The 19,749-nt window shown below is 35.6% G+C and overlaps 1 protein-coding gene across 1 annotated transcript in view; it reads left to right on the forward strand.

Moving 5' to 3' along the window:
• Positions 1-19,749, forward strand: part of LOC149829537 (phospholipase D gamma 1-like) — a 46,112-nt gene that overhangs the window by 25,121 nt on the left and 1,242 nt on the right. The gene's annotated exons all lie outside the window — the stretch shown is intronic.

Consider the following 19,749-nt stretch of genomic DNA (forward strand, 5'->3'; position numbering starts at 1 on the left):
GTTCATATGAGTGCTGTGCTCCGGATCATTCGATATATTAAAAATACTTTGACTAAAGGGTTATTCCTATCCTCAATCTCTTCCTTAGATTTACTAGCTTATACTGATGCTGACTGGGGAGGAAACCCAAATGATCGAATCTCAACTACTGGCTTTTGTGTTTTCCTAGGAGATTCGCTAATTGCTTGGAGGTGCAAGAAACAGCAGAAAGTCTCATTGTCTTCTACTGAAGCAGAATACAGGGCTATGGCAACTACTACAATGAAGCTGGTGTGGCTTCGAAGTCTTCTTCAAGATATGGGAGTCGAAATTACCGAGGCTTCGAAGCTTTGTTGCGACAACAAAAGTGCCATCTACATTGCCAGCAACCACACTTTCCATGAGAGGACTAAACATATTGAAATGGACTGTCATTATGTACGTGATAAATATCTTCGTGGGACAGTTACACTGCCATATGTCACTTCAGAATATCAACTTGCAGATTTCTTCACCAAAGCCCTGCCTGCTCCTCGCTTCTTGTTCCTTCTTGGCAAACTTTCGGTCATTCCCCCGTAAAGTTTGAGGGGGGGTGTTAAAACATATGTAATAATACATCTATATATATATAAATATAGATGTATATTCACCATAATACCCGATAGGGGTATTATGGTCTTTTCACAAGTACCCAATAGGGGTACTTGTTTTATTCCTTTTATTTTGCTGTTTTTTTATTTTTATTTTTTTTATTTTTTAAAATGTATTTTGGATACCGAAAATGGGCCCCACAATGGAGTCGTTGGGGCCCCCAACGGTCACAATTGTGACCGTTGGGGGCTCCCAACGACTCTATTGGGAGCCCCTTTGGTCTCCTTTTCTTATAAATAGGGGGAACCCCCCTTGTATGTTGCATTGCTCTTGAGAGCTCCTCTTCAATAATAGTGATATTATTTTTCATGTGTGTAGCCTTTTTATAAGGCCTTTCGTATATCCCTCAGTGGATTTCCTCTCTTATGCTTGTTGCATTTGTCCATGTGGGACATAGTGAATGCTTTAGCATTCTTGGATTCTTCCGCATATTTCATTACATGAGAGAGAAAAGGCTCTCTTTGAATACAAAAAAGCCTTTAAAGCATGAGAAGTTGGACATGCTAAGGTTTTATCCCTTTTTAGGGGAAGTATGTGAAGAACCTTGTGAGAATATTTTGGAGTCCGAAAGGACCGATGAAGCATGTGTTTTTATTAAACAAATCTACACTCAAAATGATGTGGCCCATAAATGGGAGTTGCAAGATAAGATACACAATTGTAAACAAGGTTAAAAAAGTGTGAGAGAGTACTATGATACTCTCAAGAGATTATGGGACCAAATGGCTAAAATGGAGCCTATTTGGGATACTCTTAATGAGGTTAGCCAAAGGAAGAACCAAATACTTGGAGAGCAATTTTTCCAATTCATGAGAGCTTAGACCTGAGTTTGAACATGTTCGGGGATCTATTATCCACCACAAGAAAGAGGAGCTTTCTCCTTTACATGAAATTTTGGCCCAAGTTTGCATGGAAGAAACTAGGCTAAAATCCATGGATGAATCTAAGGAGCCTAAAGACAATGTGTTGGTAGTATCTAAACCTGGTGCCAAGACTTATTCTTACAAGCCTCTTCATTTTTCAGAAATAACTTTGGGGGGCAACACAACAAAGATAGAAGAAATGATGGGAGAAAGGGGAAAATTATTTGTCATAACTGTGGTGAAACGGGGCACATCAATCCTTTTTGCCCAAAATTCAAAGGACGAGAAAAGAGTGGCAACCTTAGAGGCTTCTCAAGGAAACAAGAATGCATCCAATATAGATCGTCGATCTTTTGGAGGCATGTCATTGTTCTAACTTGCTGAAGCTCTACAATCACACCTCAAAAACTCATTCTTTTTGACCGATGCCACAATATTTTCCTCCTTACCTCCCAGTAAGATTTCTTGGCTCCTAGATTCTGGTGTTTCCTTTCATATGGCCTCTAATAACTCTATGCTATCCAATTGTAGTATTAATTCAAGTAGATCTAAGGTTTTTACCGTTGACAGTTTCTCTCTTGATATTAAAGGGATTGGGGATTTTAAAAATTCTTCGAGTTTTCTCATTCTAAAAGTCAAAATTGTTCCAAATATTAATTTAAATCTTTTAGTTTCCCAAATAATCGATCATGGTTGTAGTATCTCCGTCTGTAACGTCCCTAAAAAATCTAACCTTTTTAAAACTTTTCCAAACCCAATTTTTTTTGAGAAAAAATTTAAAATTTTTATTTATTATAAAAATTCACATGATTCTCGAAAGTAATATGCCCATAAGTTTGTCTATGGCCACATTCCAATCGTTCCAAATACTAGACGACCCACTTGAGCGCAAACATGAGTGTATATTAACCTCCCAGTATCAGATCCAGTACAGAATCATCCATAAACGCAATGTGATTGAGAAATTCACATGAGTCCTGAAAGTAATATGCTAACAAGTTCGTCTATGACCATAGTTCAACCGTTCCAAATACTAGACGGCTTACCTGAGCGCAAACGCGAGTGTATATTAGTCTCTCAGTATCAGATCCAGTACAGAATCATCCATAAACACTACTCGATTGGGTTTATTAATCTAAGGATTTTCATATGTGAAAAATAAAATAAAATGCAGAAGACGAAATTTGTCTAAGGTTTAAGACAATTGAGGAGTTACATAAAAAATTCATAATTTTCAAACCACAAGCATAACCAATGCGGAAATGAAAAGACAAAATTTAGAATTCTTCGTATTCCGAAATATTACAATTCTTAAAACTTAAAGATCTAGAAATAAAAAGTTAAATTTTGACAAGTTTATAACCATCCCAAATTGTTTGGGTCCTCTAGAGATCGTAATAGGTAAGAGTGGAGCCTTCAGTCATGCAACAACCCGCGCTTCGCTTCAATCCTCCACGAGGTTATCTGTAATATTATAAGGCATCAACCACTTGCCCATAAGAAACCAAAACTAAACTTAGAGAATTTAAATCAAGTTGTAATGGTACAATTAAAGTGTAATTCCCATCATTTTAAAATAACAGTCAAGGGAATCCACATCAAAACATTGCACATGATATTCAATCACATTTATCATCATTCATTTCATAGCATTCATATTTGCGCAAGTTGTATCTATGTAACTCAAAATCATAATAATTTTCATTCATGACATTCAACATTATAATCATTCGTATGCATGACAAGTGTTCGCATAAATGAATGAGAATTAAAATTCTTAGCATGCTTCAAAGTAAAGTAAAAATGTATCAGTTCATGATAACGTAAATATTTACTTTCTTTATCCTCAAAAGAAACATGCTCATATCCAACTCATGACTAAGACATATATTATCTAAATTATAAATTCAGATGTCATTTCTCAAAACATTTATGCACTTTGCATTCAAATATATAAATGGAACAAGCTATATTTCGACCTTTCTCGTGTGCCTTACACACACAAGCACTTCATGTTCAACAACCAAGCTCGTGGTTTGTATCAATAGGTCAAATCACATGACCAATATAAACATGTATTTTTCATTCACATGTAACAAATCATATGCAACAATCATGCAAACCTTAGTAGTTTCTACATGTTCATATCTATATGTTTATGCATATGATAACATTGATTCTAAAAAAATTAATTAATTGTTTCTCTTGTTTATTGAGACCCATCTAGTACAAAAGATGGTATAAACATAAAAAAACAACTATAGAAGTATTTATTATTCTATGTATTTTAATTGCCCTTCTATAGCTTAACTAGTTCTTTCTCGAGTGATTCAACCTTGCAATGTAGCGGTTTGGAAAATGGACCCCATGGTTCCATGGTCTTGGCTTACGTCAAACCAAAATCGTCGGCAAAAAATCGGGCATGCATCCCTAACTTTGCAGAGTTGTGGTATTACCACCTAGGACTCATTGGTAGACTTGTCCTCTAACCTCCATGAGACGGGGACAAGAGGGGCCTTCAACCCTTGAAAACACGTCCCACGAGTCTTGTATTGCCCTTTTCTCTCTCGGGTGGACAAGAGATCGGGACAGACTCAGTCATCTCAGAGAGCCCGACTTCACCGGCGCCTCAAATGGACTTATGGTCCAGGGTTATCTTTATTATTAAGTCATAGGTCAAAGCCAAGTATTATCATCTCATAGGATAATCCTCTTGTTCCCTCATGCATGATATCAACATTTCATGCTCTCTCGTATGACAAAAAAAGTCTATGACTTATGCATGACTTAATCTTACATGTGCCTGTACATGTACATAACATAATCATATTCACTTTCATGCATGATCCTATTATGTCATGATTTAAACTACACATGTTCTCTTGCATGATTCATTTCTAACATGCTTTCAAGTATGATTTGAATTCAAGATGCTATATGCATGATTCTCTCACATGAGTTACTATGCATGTACACGTCATAAAAGATTTCATTTTTCGTGCATAATACATATCACAACATAATTCACACACAACCATAACATACACTAACACACATTTGCATTCACGCGCATGATACATTCATTCTATGATATGCACTCATGTTACATGCTTCATATATATGATATGCTTAATTTAGTTATTAATTCGCACAAGTATTCAAAACCATCATTTTAAACCACATCAAGTTATGGACTCATACAATTCACATAATACATGTACCTGCAACAAACATACTCCATTTCCCGCTAACTAAAATCATGACAGGCATGATCTTCGACGACAAAATAAGATCACTTCTATTCTCATACATTCAAATCATGCTCAACATGATCTTCGACGATAAAATAAGATCACTTTTATTTTCATACATTCAAATCATGCTCAGTATTATCTCCGAACTACAACCATAATAGTATATCTGAGTGTGTGCGCAGGAATGTATTGCGTTCAATGAAATAAATATGGCGTATGATGCAATTGCATGACATATTTACCACAGGTATTTACCCAATTTGCATTCTTATGCATTGCATTTAATGCGTATGACATTTTTAGCCGCAAGCGATGCTTAGTAACAAGTATCACTTATTCTCCTTTTTCTTTGTTTTGTACCTGCAAATAGACAATTACCATGCAATATACACGTATCTCTAAGCAATTTCTACTATTAAGACTAAACTACTAATTTAATCTAAGTAAATTCCACATTCTAACATAAATTTCGTTACGCAATAATTCATACTCAATATATTTATAGAATACTTTAGATTGCTATCAAACAACAAGAATTTACATTCTACAAATTTAGTTTATAAATCTTACCTTTGCGATGTGATAAGTAGTGGAAACTCGAAAACCCAAAAGTCTTGCGAAAATGTAACTTCTATGCAGCGTAGACGAAGCATCGAACACTTGGTGTATGACACGTAACACCAAGCGAAAACACAGGAACGGTCAACTAGTCGTCCTCTCACACTGAGAGAGAGCTATGGTGTTGTACAAACAATGATAACTTTTATCCAAATACGCCTTCACACACGAGCGACAAAAATCAGAACGTAATTCGGTAACCCGATTGGCAAGCCATGAAACAACACACTAACAAGTCCAAAACAAGATTGGACAGTACTCCACGGGCTGCACGCTGCCCACTGCATCACCTAGTGATAGCACAAAAATTGAGGTACTCGATTCCAACAAAATTTTTTATATACCTATGGGAACCAAATCCAAAACAAGGAAACCATATCGGGGAAGAGCTATTAGAGTGAAGGGTACTTTTGATGTTATGCGACAGCAGCCCTATACGATTCCCAATGTTGGAAATCGAGCACACAAAATGAGGCAACAACAAGAATAGAAATCGGCTAGTATTATACATAAACAATGCATAATTCATGATTGAAATTGAAAAGAATGCACATAGGTATCATTTTAAGCAAAATAATTCAGTTCTAAACAATTTTAAACTGGACGCTCAAAATTGATTCATGTCCTAACCAAAATGTGAATCACCCCGATCGATTAACACAGGAAATCCCCAATTTTTGGAACATCAAACAAAATAGGAAAACTGACTTACAATAAAAAAAATTGGGACTGCGATTTCAGGAAAATGAAGGAAAAAGAAGCAAGGTATGTTGGTCACGAAGTCAATGACCCAGGCAACACAGAGCATAGACAAAAAAAATGCTACAAGGCAGAAAAGGGCGGGCGTCCCTATCTCAGCGATTTCCAACACCCACATAATGCAAAACAGGATGTCAAAACCCAACAAAAGCATGCAACAATAATAAAGCATGCCAATAATTACATATAGGATGCATCAACTTGATGAACTTCATAAATTGAAAATTCACTGTTCGGTCTAACCCATGCGATAACCACAGAAATAGATAAAACTGACAAGAATCGATTGAATCCCCAAATAGGAATCCTACCCACTACCGAAATTTCACCACAATAGGGACACTATCTGATTAAGAACGCGAAACATTAAGGGTTGCAGAAACCCACCCTGGTTCTCAAAATTGAAAAGAAAAAGGGGCGTCACTTCCCTAATGCGCAAGCCCTATCAGAAATTTAAAGAACCACATCGAAAAAGCAGAGAGAGAGAGAAGGTTACCTGGCAATAGCTGGGGCTCCCAACGATATGGTAGTAGCGTCCAGCAAGAAGAACCGACATTTCTTTTAACATTGTGAATGTAATTATAAGTGCTCCACACTCTTTCTGTAGAAGATGTGCTAATAGGTTGAGATAAAACCTTAATGGCTAATGCTCTCAACTCAGGTGTATCACCACCATAAAAACGCCACCAATTAAGCACCGACATTGTAGGATTCAGTGCATCTATTCTTGCTGCATTTCGGCTAAATCTTTCACTTCTTGATGCAAAAACCACAAGTTGTGACCTATAAAGTGTAGACAGCTCTTCATTTCCAGAAGATATGACTTTAAGCGCGAGCATTGCACCGTCTAAGATATCATTATCCTTTTCTGCAAAAAAAATATGTTTAGTAACTATAACAAGAAAATGCAAATGAAATAATAAAATAATTAAATAATTAAATCATTAAACTTTAAACTTTATTAAATAGATAAAATAAAATTTTTACCAGGAGAAACTCGTTTTACCCCTTCTGCTGTTGGGATTTTGAGATACTCTGACTCATAATATTTTGGAGTAAGCATGTGGGCTAGACTATGGAGAGGCACATTCATTCTATCCCATCTATTTGAGACAATCTTATGAATCTTTTCATATAAATCTGGTTGTCCTTTTAGATTGTCTTTGATTTCCTCCAACATGTTGTTCATGCCTTCATACACTTCACGAATTATAGGGCCTTCCTCATCACAAAATTTAATCATCTTATAGATGGGTTTTGTAATCAATAATGCTAAACGTACAGTATCCCAATATTCTTCATCAAGAACAGTTCTTTCTGTTGTAGCATCCCTTCTTTTCATAGTTTCATCCGTGCATGATTGCTTCCAATCGCTCCATCTATCTGAAATTACTGTGAGCCTTAAGCTCTCCCTCACATCAAGCAAACGTTTCAAAGTAGTATATTGCGAAGCAAACCTTGTTTTTCCAATCTTTATTAATTCTAATTTTTCATTGCTTCTAAAGATTGCTAGTGCTTTTGAATGATTTGTGATATACTTCACAATTTCTTTACTCTGCAAATATGTTTCTCCCAACCAATGAAACTCATGTGCCAAATCCTTAAAGATCAAATTAAGTGTGCACAACACAAGGTGACCAAAAAATATACTTGTACGTTTGTTTTAATTCTTCACCTGCTAACTTGCAATTTGCTGCATTGTCTGTAATCACTTGCACTACGTTAGAAGGCCCCATAAGTTTAAATCCTATCTTCAAAAACTCGGCAATGTTTGCAGCTAATTGTTGCACATTAGAAAAATCGCTTGCATATAAGAACATCGAGCCAAAACAGTTTGAGGCAAGTATATTTATCAAGTGTTTGTTCTTGATATTTGTCCAACCGTCTGAGACAATGGAAACTCCAAACTACTCAAACTTTTCTCGAAATTCATTTAACTCCCTATGAGCACACTCTTTCTCACTGTCAAACAACGTTGTTCGCACTTTTTTATATGATGGGGGTTTATATCCAGGCACTTTACTAACTGCAGATATCATCTCTTCCCAATATGGTGATCGAAGCACATTGAAAAGTATGTTATTTGTACACAAAAATCTGATAATTTTGTGATCTACATTATCTCTTTCTACCTTTTTAAAGGTATCACGAATATCAACTGTTTTTCGGCTTCCACTAGATAATGTAGTCATACTAATAGGCTTCTTCGGAGTATCAATTCTTGATCTCCTCAACTCAAATGCACTTGATGAAACTTTAACTCGACGAACTTGCCTCTTAATTTTTTTTGCCAATTCTGCATTTTTTGCAACTACATGGCGAAAGGCAATCCCAACACTTTGTCCCTTTGGAGATCCCATGAGATGTGCAAAAACTCGAGTATATGACCCATGGTAAATATTTTTGCAGTGCCTTCACATAAAAACTTGGGTTCCACCTTGCTTTCCTTGCCCACTCTTCTTTTGTTTCAATACATGGCGCCATAGCACTGTTGTTTTATGCATGCTAGGTGGTTCATCATCTTGGTCATCTTCAGAATAGTAGTCATCCAAGTCATATTCTTCTTCATCTTCCTCATCAAAACAATTTTCGTTTCTGTCCTCAAACTGATATGGACAAGCAGAAGACCTATTATTGCCCTTCCCAACACCACTAGATGATTCATGCTCCAAATTGTACAAAGAATCGTCATCGTCATCAGAATTATCGTGATCATAGCTTGGGATGGTCATTAATGAAGCAAAGAACATGCAAATATATCTGCATCATAAAAGTATAAGAATCAGCCTAAAACACTTTAAAAAAGTTATTATTAACAGTAAAGGATGGAGAGTGAAGAACACAAATCATTACTCATGATTTACCAATTACTAAAATAAATAAATAAACATCATTTAAGGAGGTGAAAGATCTATGATTCTATAATATACTATGATAAAGCAAACAAAATTTAAAAAAAAAAGGAAGTTCTTTCAAAAGTTTGCATTTATGAAAAAATGCTAAAGAAAGATAACATAACAACGAAGAAAAACAAAATTCATATTGGTCGACTGTTACTAGCAATAATGATATTTATTTAAAATTTTAAACAACTAGCTGCAACATACTAGTTGCCCCACTCTTCTGATAGAGTAAACGAGCCGAGCCTGGGCGTGCCCACGCTCGGTATATCAAAGAATTCATACTTAATTAGGGATGATAAGCTCAATCATGCTTGGTATACATTTTATATAATATATTTTTATAATATGAATTCAAGAATTTTCCTATAATATATTTTTTATATATTAATTTATACTTATAATAAGTATCTCTTTTGTTTTGTTTCTTTTATCATGCTTGGTTCACTTGATCAACATGTAAGTTCAGAATTCACATAAAGCAAAGTTACTTCAAGAGATCAAGGAGAGAATGGACGTCTGCAAGATCAAACACCATAATGAAACCATAAGACAACTTGTGGAGGCAGAACATGTTTTTCATTGACTTTGAAATTGAAAACAATAAATCAATAATCCATATATATCCAACAATAAAAGAATAATAAAAGTGATCCAGTCAATCTGATTAGGATTCAAGCAATCGTCAAAATGATTTAAAAGTTAAAACCTACAAGAATGATAAAAAAATACTGCATTAACCCTTATTCCTAAAAAAAACGACCAAATAAACTCAGTTAAACCACAAAATGTGAAATGTTTCTCAACCAATATACTGTTCATTCACGGGACTCAAATAAGAATATAAATGATCATCATATTGATAACACAAAAGATAAAGACCATCATGTTATTGCAACAGGAAAATGAAACAAATAGTCTTTAACAATCACCTGTTCCCTAAATGTACTTTCTAGAGAGAATGAAGGAATCAAACCTCTACTCACGAGCTGAACCTCACACCACACAGGTCAGACACCAGCCCTATATCACTCGAAAACTCTTCATCAATGCAAAATATGGGCCCACCATTTGGGGGAAACAATTTGGATGGGTTGAAACAGGTCTAAACTCATTAACTGACCTTATTTCTCAACCGTAACACCCTCTGAGTAGCCACACAAATCTCAGATTTCCAGAAAGTGAACCAAAGTAAAATTAAGTTAGGCAATGATGTCCCAAACCCTAGGTAGAGAATCGAATCTTCAAGGACCAAAACTTTCAGAAAATAAAACTGATAAGCTTTATGTTTTCAAAAGATCAAGGTTACAGTGACAAGGCAACGATAAGCTATAAGCAACCCAATAAATAATGATAAACATAGATAGAATAAATTGTTTCCAACAACATGCACATGAATAAGCAATTCTGCAGAACCGACAAAGAGTGTAAAACATGTCACAGGGATAGTCTAACTTAATCCCATATCATATCTCATGTGGTAAATGGGTCTCGTGCCAAGCTAAAAGCTTGGAATCCCTCTGCCTTGTGGGGCTTAAGAGATGGTTAGGGTCTGCGACTTCCTAACCCCAACTTGCCTTAAAAAAAACAAAAGAAAACAAACTCTGAAGACTGAGCAAGAGTCGCCATGCTTGGCTTGTGAAGGGGTTGGAGTCGTGTGATGAGCGTGAGAGAAGAGATGGAGTGAGAGGAGAGCGTACCTGAACATAAGGGGGGGAAGGGGAAAAATTGGAGTCGTGGGAGATGGAGAGAAGAGATGAGAGAAGAGATGGAGGGGAAATGGATATGTGTACCTGAATATCCCCATCATCAATTGGTTGCGATCGCCGGACGTCGGAAAAGGTCGCCGGAAGTTCTGAAGGTCTTCGGTGGCCAAAATCCTGAGAGAGAGAGGAAGAGAGAGACTCGGAAGAGGCGTGAAAAAAAAAAACCCTAAAGCCTCTCTTTTATGTTTTTTTCGTGCATTTTTTAAAATTCCAATTTTGCCCTTAATAAAAAAACTTTCTTTTTAAAAAAAAAAGGGCAAAATAGTAATAAAGGTAACTCGTACCCCTTTAAAGGGATACGTGTACCCCATTAAAGGGATCCACATATCCCATTAAAGGAGTACGCGTACCCCATTAAAGGGGTACGCGTACCCCATTAAAGAGGTACGTGTATCCCATTAAAGGGGTACGTGTACTTCTTTAAAGGGGTACGCGCTTCTTAATACTTAAGTGCGCTTCCCCGTGCATTTCGGAAGCGTCGCGCTTCCGAAACGCGTACCGGGGAAGCGCGCTTCCCCTCAAGCATAGGCGCTTCCGGTAACTCTGAGTAAGACAAAATATATGGAATGTTGGTTTAGTAAGTAACGAAGTAGTGATGGGAGTGTAGTGAATCTTGGTGATCAAGAAATACCGGTGGATGACTGTTTCAAATATTTGGGATCTATCTTTCAAAAGTATGGAGAAATTGATGGAGATGTAAATCATAGGATAAAGGTTGGGTGGATGAAATGAAAAAGTGCAACTGGAGTGTTGTGCGATCGTAGAATGCCATTGCAGTTGAAGGAAAAGTTTTATAGGATGACAATTAGGCCCGCTTTACTATATGGTACGGAATGTTGGGCTGCCAAGAGACATCATATTCAAAAAATGCGTGTAGTTGAGATACGCATGCTTAGATGGATGTGTGGAAATACAATAAAAGATAAGATTCGAAACGAGGAGATACGTAAGGTAGGCGTTGCATCCATTGAAAATAAGATGAGAGAGAATCGTTTACGGTGGTTTGGATATATTCAACGAAGGCCTAATGATGCTCCAGTTAGAAGGATGGAGAAATGAAAAAATTTATTAGTTAAAAGAGGTCAGAGTAGGCCTAAGAAGACTTGGATGAAGATGATAGGAAAGGATATGAATGCTTTGGACCTCACTGAGGACATGACATTGGATAGAAATGATTGGAGGAGAAGGATTCATGTGGAAGACCCAGAATGATTTTCTTTTTTAGTTCATATCGCTGACCCCAATTGTTTTGGGATAAAGGCGTAGTGGTTGTATGTATATATGTTGTTATGCAAACCTGTGTGTAGAGGTATATGCGTTTCCTCTAAAAAGCCTATGTACCTGCATCATTGTTGTTACATATTTACATACAATTTTTATGATGTATGTGTTTTAATGAAGTGGTACATGTGTTTTCTTTTTGTTGTGCACATGCATGTGTTTTGGATGATGCCATGTACATGCAGTTTTTAGTGCCTATGTACATACGGTTTTGGTAACACTTGTCCATGCAGTTTTTAATGCCATGTACATGCAGTTTTTATTTAAAAACCCTTTCGGTATTTATTTATACGTACTACTACTATGTTTTTTAGAACTTATTGTATATGTTATTGACCTTGCACTCAATATTTTTAATCTTGATCGTGTGCATAATTGATTTTAATATAACATTTTTTTTGTTTTCAAGACAAAAATGTCTGATAAAGGGAAAGGACTTGCATCATCCTCATCCCCATATGTGAGTTTTGTTGCTAGTGTTGTTGGTAGTTATAGTGAGAGTGTTGATTCAAGTTCTTTAGCTGCAACATGTAATAATGGGGGCCCACTATGAACATATGTAGATAAGCTTGCAAAAATTGGAAGAGGTGGTGGAAACAAAAGACTTTGATGCAAGCTTTGTGAAAGAGATTTTGTTGGGTCTTACACCAAAGTTAAGACTTATTTGTTGAATATACTAGGACATGGCATTTCAGGATGCAGAAGAGTTGATGAGGCAATGCGAAAACAATACAAGAAACTACAAGAAGAATATGAGAAGAGAAAGACAATGAGTGATTCTTGTACAATTAGTATGTCATTTTTAAGCCACCAAGAAGATGCTAAAAAAGAAAAGAAAAGTGGATGTAGGAGGTAGAGGAAGAGGAACAATACAATCAGTATTTAATACATATGGAAGAGAGAAGATGGATAGAAAAGTAAGGAGGTATTTTTATTCTAGTTCACTCTCATTTAATGCAGTTAGAAATTCTTATTGGAATGATTTAGTTACTGTTTTAGCAAATTATAATTTTAGTGGTTATTTACCTCCAAGCTCAGAAAAACTACGAACCACACTTCTTGCAGAAGAGAGGGCAAATGTTGAGAGATTGCTAGAGATTATAAAATATTCATGAAAGCAAAATGGAGTTTTCATTGTTTATGATGGGTGGACAGATATTCAAGGGCATCCACTAATCAATTTCATTGCTTCTTCGCTTAGTGGCATAGTATTCTTGAAAGCAGTTGATGCATCTGGAGAATATAAAAATGTTGAGTATTTGAAGGGCTTGTTTATAAAAGTAATAAAAGAAGTGGGTGATTAGAAAGTAGTACAAATCATCAGAGACAACGCTCTAGTTTGTAAAAGTGCAACATTGAGTTTGGAGAGTATCCTCATATTTTTTGGACTCCCTGTGTAACACACCGCTTAAATCTGGCCCTCAAGAGTATCTGCAACCCCAAAGAAGAAGAAAATTCGTCGGCATATGCTCTATGTTCATGGATTGAGGAATTAGAAAAAAATGTCAAAAACATTAGGAATTTTGTTGTCAACCATTATTATGCTAATGCTATATTTGATAGACATTCTGACTTGAAATTGTTGAAGGTCGTTGAAACACGTTTTGCGTCCATCATTGTGATAGTAAAGAGAATTAAGGAAGTGAAGAATGCTTTGGTTAGCATGGTGACCGATGAGAATCGGACATTCTATTGTACTGATGATGATGTCAAGGCTCAAGAAATTAAGAAATTCATTGTTGACGATGAGTTTTGGGATAAAGTTGTATATTTCCTTCAATTTACGCAACATATTTGGGAAATATTGAGAGAGGTTGATAAGGATGAGTCCATGCTTCACAAAGTTTATGAAATGTGGGATAATATGATTAAAAAAATACAAGTTGTAGTTTTCAAGTATGAAGGAAAAAATCCTGCATTATATGATTCAAATTTTTTTAACCATATTCATTTAGTTTTAGTCAGAAGATGGGATAAGAGCAACACTCTTTTGCATTGCATGACACATTCTCTTAATCCAAAATATTATGCAAAAAAGTGGCAGGAAGGTGATATTGGTTGTGTCCCTCTAAATTTAGACCCATAGCTATCAAGGCATAAAAATATGTTTATAACAAGACTTTATCCAGAATCACATATTCTAAATCAAGTCACACAAAAGTTTGAGAAAATTGCATCTTCGAGATTATATGGACATGTATTACTCGTGAGGGAGGAGGATAATATAGATCCTATTACATGGTGGTCAACATTTGGATCAGAAACACCTCTTCTCCAACATCTTGAATTGAGATTGCTATCCCAACCTCCTAGTTCATCCTGTTGTGAAAAAAATTGAAGCACATATTCTCAAATCCACAACATGAAGAGAAAGAAACTCACCAGCAAGCGTGCAGAGGATTTAGTATATGTTCATTCAAATCTTCGACTATTTTTGCGAACCAATGATGAATACAGATACTAATTTGCTCTCTTAGTTATTTGACTAATTCTTAGTTTTTTCATTTAAATATACTTGTATTTAACATTTTTAAATTGTTTAAATTTTTTAATAATGCAGACAAGGATCATCCAAATTTTGGGATATAAACTCAGAAGAGTGTGACTTATAGAGAGAGCATGATTTCAACATTACAAACATGGATTTATCTGAGCTCAATCTTCCTTCTTATGATGCATTTGATGAAGGAATAGAAAATTATTAGGATCTATTACCTCATCATCATATACATTGTGTAGGATATACTTTTGGTATGTAATTATGTATTTTTTGCTTTTTTTGTTAGTATACTATATAATTTACTTCTTTTCTGCTTTACTTATTTGATTATTTCTATAATATATTTAGGTTGATTTAATTGTGGTGTTAGTTTTTATGATGTAGAATATAATTGTAGATTGTTAATTTGATTTATTGCATTAATGATGATGAATTGATTTGATAATATTATGATAAATTTTTTTTATTTCATTAGTGTTGTTATTTGTTAACTGTTAAAACTTAAAAATTATATATATATTTTATAGTTTTGCCGCACCTGCACCCGCACCCATGTGACATATGTCAAATGATTTCAAAAGTTATTTGGAAAATCACGGGATTTTGCATCAAAGATCTTGTGCAAATACACCTAAACAAATAGTTTGGCCGAAAGGAAACACATGCATATAGTAGAAACCACTAGAACCTTGTTTATTTCTAAACATATTCCAAAACATTTTTTGGTTGAACCTGTGGTTACTTAAGTATACCTTATAAACAGACCTCCTTCAACCAAACTTCAAATATTTTTACTTATGAGAAACTTTATAAAACTGCCCTTGACTATTTTAAACTAAGGAATTTTTGGATGTAAATGTTTTGTTCTTACAAATAAAAATGATAAACTTTCACCAAGAGTCATTCCTTGTGTTTTTCTTGGTTATGGAGAAAGCCAAAAGGGATTTAGATGTTATGATTTTAAACATGATAAACTCTATATATCAAGTAATGTTATCTTTATAGAGCAAAAAAGTTTCTTTGAGTCAAATGTGCCTATTAAAGAAAATGATGATTACTCTTTTCTTGAATTAGTTGTAACTATATATATTTGTCAATGGAACGATGTTTGGTAGAGAGGTGAATCAACCATTAATGATCGTGGACTTAGGTCTCATTAGACTGAACCATGTTAACCTGCACATTCTCATTCTCTGGCTTGTTTCTTATATGGTATCAAAGCTTAAAGGGATCTATGGCAGCCAACTTGAGTTCGTCTTCTTTGTTTTCTGTTCTTGTCAACTCCAGCTCGTCGGGTATCTCAGTTTCTTTACCTCTTCTGCAAAACCCCAATATTCACCACTTTTGGTTGACTTGGTGGGGAGAATTATTTGCTATGAGAGCTGCAATTAATTCCCATCCTAATCACATATGACCTCATGGGGTATGTTGATGGCAGCAAACCTTCACCTCCTAAGGTCAAGGAAAGATTTGGTGAGTTGAATCCTGAGTAATGACCTATATAAGATCTACACCAGAAAACAACATATAGAGAAGAGAGGAAGAAAGAAGGGTGGCAACAAAATTGTTTTCCACACCCTCATTAGGGTCATGGGTTCCTTTAAATCTATGTCACACGGACTCGGCTAGGGAGGTGCCGCACCCGAGTCGACACGCCCCGACACGGGTGCGGACACGGGTGCGGCTTCGGACTCGGCCAACGCCGAGTCGGACTGGGTCAACGCCGAGTCGGACTGGATCAACGAGTCGAGGCCGAGTCCGTCCACATTTTGGACTCGGTCAACTTTGACCGAGTCAAAAAATGTCTATTGAAAAAACTAAAAAAACGATTTTTTTATATAAAAAGAGACAGTGCCTGTGCCTGTGCACAGTGCACAGTGTTGTGCACAGTGCGCACAGTGCTGTGCCTGTGCACAGTGCGCACAGTGCACAGTGCTGTGACTATGCACTTTTTAAATAAAATAAAATAATATTTTTTAAAAAAAATAAAATAAAATAATATATATATATAGCCGAGTCCCCGTGTCCAAAAAATTTAAAATTGCGCCGCACCCGTGTCGCACCCGCACCCATGTGACATAGCTTTAAATCGATAGGTATTTTACAAGACAAAAATTACCCTTGACTAGTATACAAGAAACAATACAAATAAGAGGGGTAATATGGTTAGGTCGAGCACAATACAACAATACATGAAAAGATGTCATATGTTATTGACGTTAAACAAATTTTGATCTGGAAATAGACCTAATAGATCACGTCTCAATACCCTCCCTCAAGTTGTGCATGGTAAGAACCATAAACAACTTGCTCTTCAAGTACCAAAACCTTTCCTTAATCCTTTTGTAAACAAATCTGCAACTTGATCCTGAGTCCCAACAAATTGAGCAGAAATCTCCCCACTTTCAATTTTGCTTCTAATAAAGTGTTGATCTATCTCTATATGCTTCGTTCTATTATGCTGAATGGGATTGAGAGATATCTTGATCACACTTTGATTATCACAAAACAAGATAGAACTTGACATTTGTTGATATAAATTAGTTAATAGATATCTAATCCAAATGATTTCAGATGTTGCTGCCACCATTGATCTTTATTCAGCTTTAGTACTCGCCTTTTATTTTTTACTGCACCATGAAACTAGGTTCTTCCCAATAAAGACACAATATTCGGAGACAAACCTTCTTTCATGTAGATTCCCTACCCAATCAGCATCTGAAAAGGCCACAAATGTTAAAACACCTTCATCACTGTCATTTTTTCGATAACAAAGCCCATCACCAAGAGTGTCTTTCAAATATCTAAGGATCCTTGTGACAACTTCAACATGATTCACATGAGGGCAATGCATAAACTGAGAAACTTGATTGACTGTATAAACAATATCAGGATGAGTAAAAATGATATATTGGAGCATACCCACAATACTCCTATACCTTTTAGGATCATCGAAAATGTCCCCTTCATCACGTCCAAGTTTTTACTCCAAGACACTTGGAGTAAATATCAGTTTGCAATCTTTCATTCCAGTCCGGTTGAGTAAATCAATGGTATACTTATGTTGTGTCAACACTAATGAGTCTTTTCTTCGATCAACTTCAACGCCCAAAAAATATTTGAGATCTCCCAAGTCTTTCATTTTGAATCTACTATTTAGCATACTCTTGACAACATTAATATGTTCTTTGAAATTTTCTGCTACTATGATATCGTCAATGGAAATGACTAATATTGTAATCCATTTATCACCTTTGTAGATGAACAAAGAATGATCCAAACGAGATCTACAAAAACTATGCTGCTGAATTTCAAGATAAAAATTCTCAAACCATGATAAAAAAAAGCATGTTTTAGCCCATATATAGCTTTGTTCAATCTATACACATAGTTGGCTGGATCTTTCTTATTATACCCTTGTGGCTGCTCCATATACACCTCCTCATTAAGTTCTCCATGCAAAAATGCATTTTTAACATCTAGTTGACTTGAATGCCAACCATGATTTAGTAATGGGGAAAGACTACTCTGATAGTTCCTATCTTTACTATTGGACTGAATGCCTCTTATAGTCCAACCCATGTTCTTTAGTAAAACCCTTTGCAATCAGCTTTGCCTTGTATCTCTTTATGCTTCCATCTGGTTTATATTTTATTTTAAAGACTCATTTTGATCAAACTACATTCTTTCCTACAAGTCTTTTTATAACATTCCATGTTCTACATTCATGTAAAGCCATTTCTTCATTCATAGCCTCAATCCAGTTGTTGGATTTTGTGGCCCGATTGTATGATCGAGGTTCTTCATGTTGAGATATAGCAGCTAAAAAGATTTGGTGATCCTTGCTGAAATTTTTATAACTTACCCATCTATCAATAGGATGCCGCACTCTTCCAGGTCTTCTAATTATTTGTTCTTGTTCAATGTGATCATTTTCTTATTCAACATTTTGTTGTTCTGGGATGCCCTCGGATGCATTTTCAGATTTAACATTTCGAACCCTGTGATGGTACGTAATTCCTTTGAATCTCTTTTCTGTGTCATCCAAATGATCAACATGTTGCCCTTCCACATTTTGCTGGTTCGATCCCACATGTGCACCCTTTGTTCTGTCATTGTATGTATCATTTGCTGTTGCTCCCTCAATAGAGAACATATCATCATCTAACTAAGGTTGATATAGTTGTTTTAACTGCAATTGAACACTTTATACATTGCTGCCTTTTGAAATAAAATCAGCAACATATTTATGATATGTACTGTTGGATGGAAGACCTCTGTCCAAAGAAATAAAGGAACAGATCATGCATGTCTCTTTAAGATATTGTATAAAGTCATTTGAAGAGTACTCACTCCTACCATCACAATGAAAATTAAGAATGAGTAAAGAAAACTGATTTCGAACCATAGCATGAAAGTTCTTAAAATTTGTAAAAACTTCATGCTTTTGTTTCATGAAGAATATCCATGTATATTGAGAATAGTTATCAATGAAAATGACATAATATCGGCTCCCGAAAGAAATGTTGGGGCTGGTCTCCATGCAGTATGTAAGGCTCGTTCATTATTTGAAATAAAAGGAACTACATGACTCCTAGATATTTGACAACTAGGACAAATTTTATTTAACTCATGACTCAAACTAGATGCTGAAATCAAATTATTAGAAACAAGCCTCTCAATAAAGGCTTTATTACAATGGGCTAAACGACTCTGCCAGACATTTGACTTATTGGACTCTAAGTAATTGACCAAACAATGTGACTTTTCAACATCTTGGATAGGAACACGAACCAATGGATTCTCTTTGAAGAGATACAAATTCCCTCGTCTTTCTCCTTCACCAAATGTCCTCTTCATGTGAAGATCTTTCACATAAACATAAGGAATAAAAACGACATAAGAATTAGTATCATTAACAAGCTTATAAATTGAAACAAGATTTTTTTTTATGTTTGGAACAAGAAAAACATTTGATAGACAGATTTGAATTGGACATGAGAGTGAAAGCATTTTCAGTGTGATGGGGTGTCGAGTGCCATCTCCGGTGATAACTTTATCTTTACCAAAATAAGGAGATAAGTTAAGTTTAGCTTATACCTCAGTTCGTGACAGGCAAAACCTTGCTGAAAGAAAAAGGTGTGGAGGGTTATATGTGATGAACGAAGCTTCAAACTC

The sequence above is a fragment of the Nuphar pumila genome, chromosome 8 (assembly GCF_984573655.1).
Source record: "Nuphar pumila chromosome 8, dmNupPumi1.hap1.1, whole genome shotgun sequence".
NCBI lineage: Eukaryota > Viridiplantae > Streptophyta > Magnoliopsida > Nymphaeales > Nymphaeaceae > Nuphar > Nuphar pumila.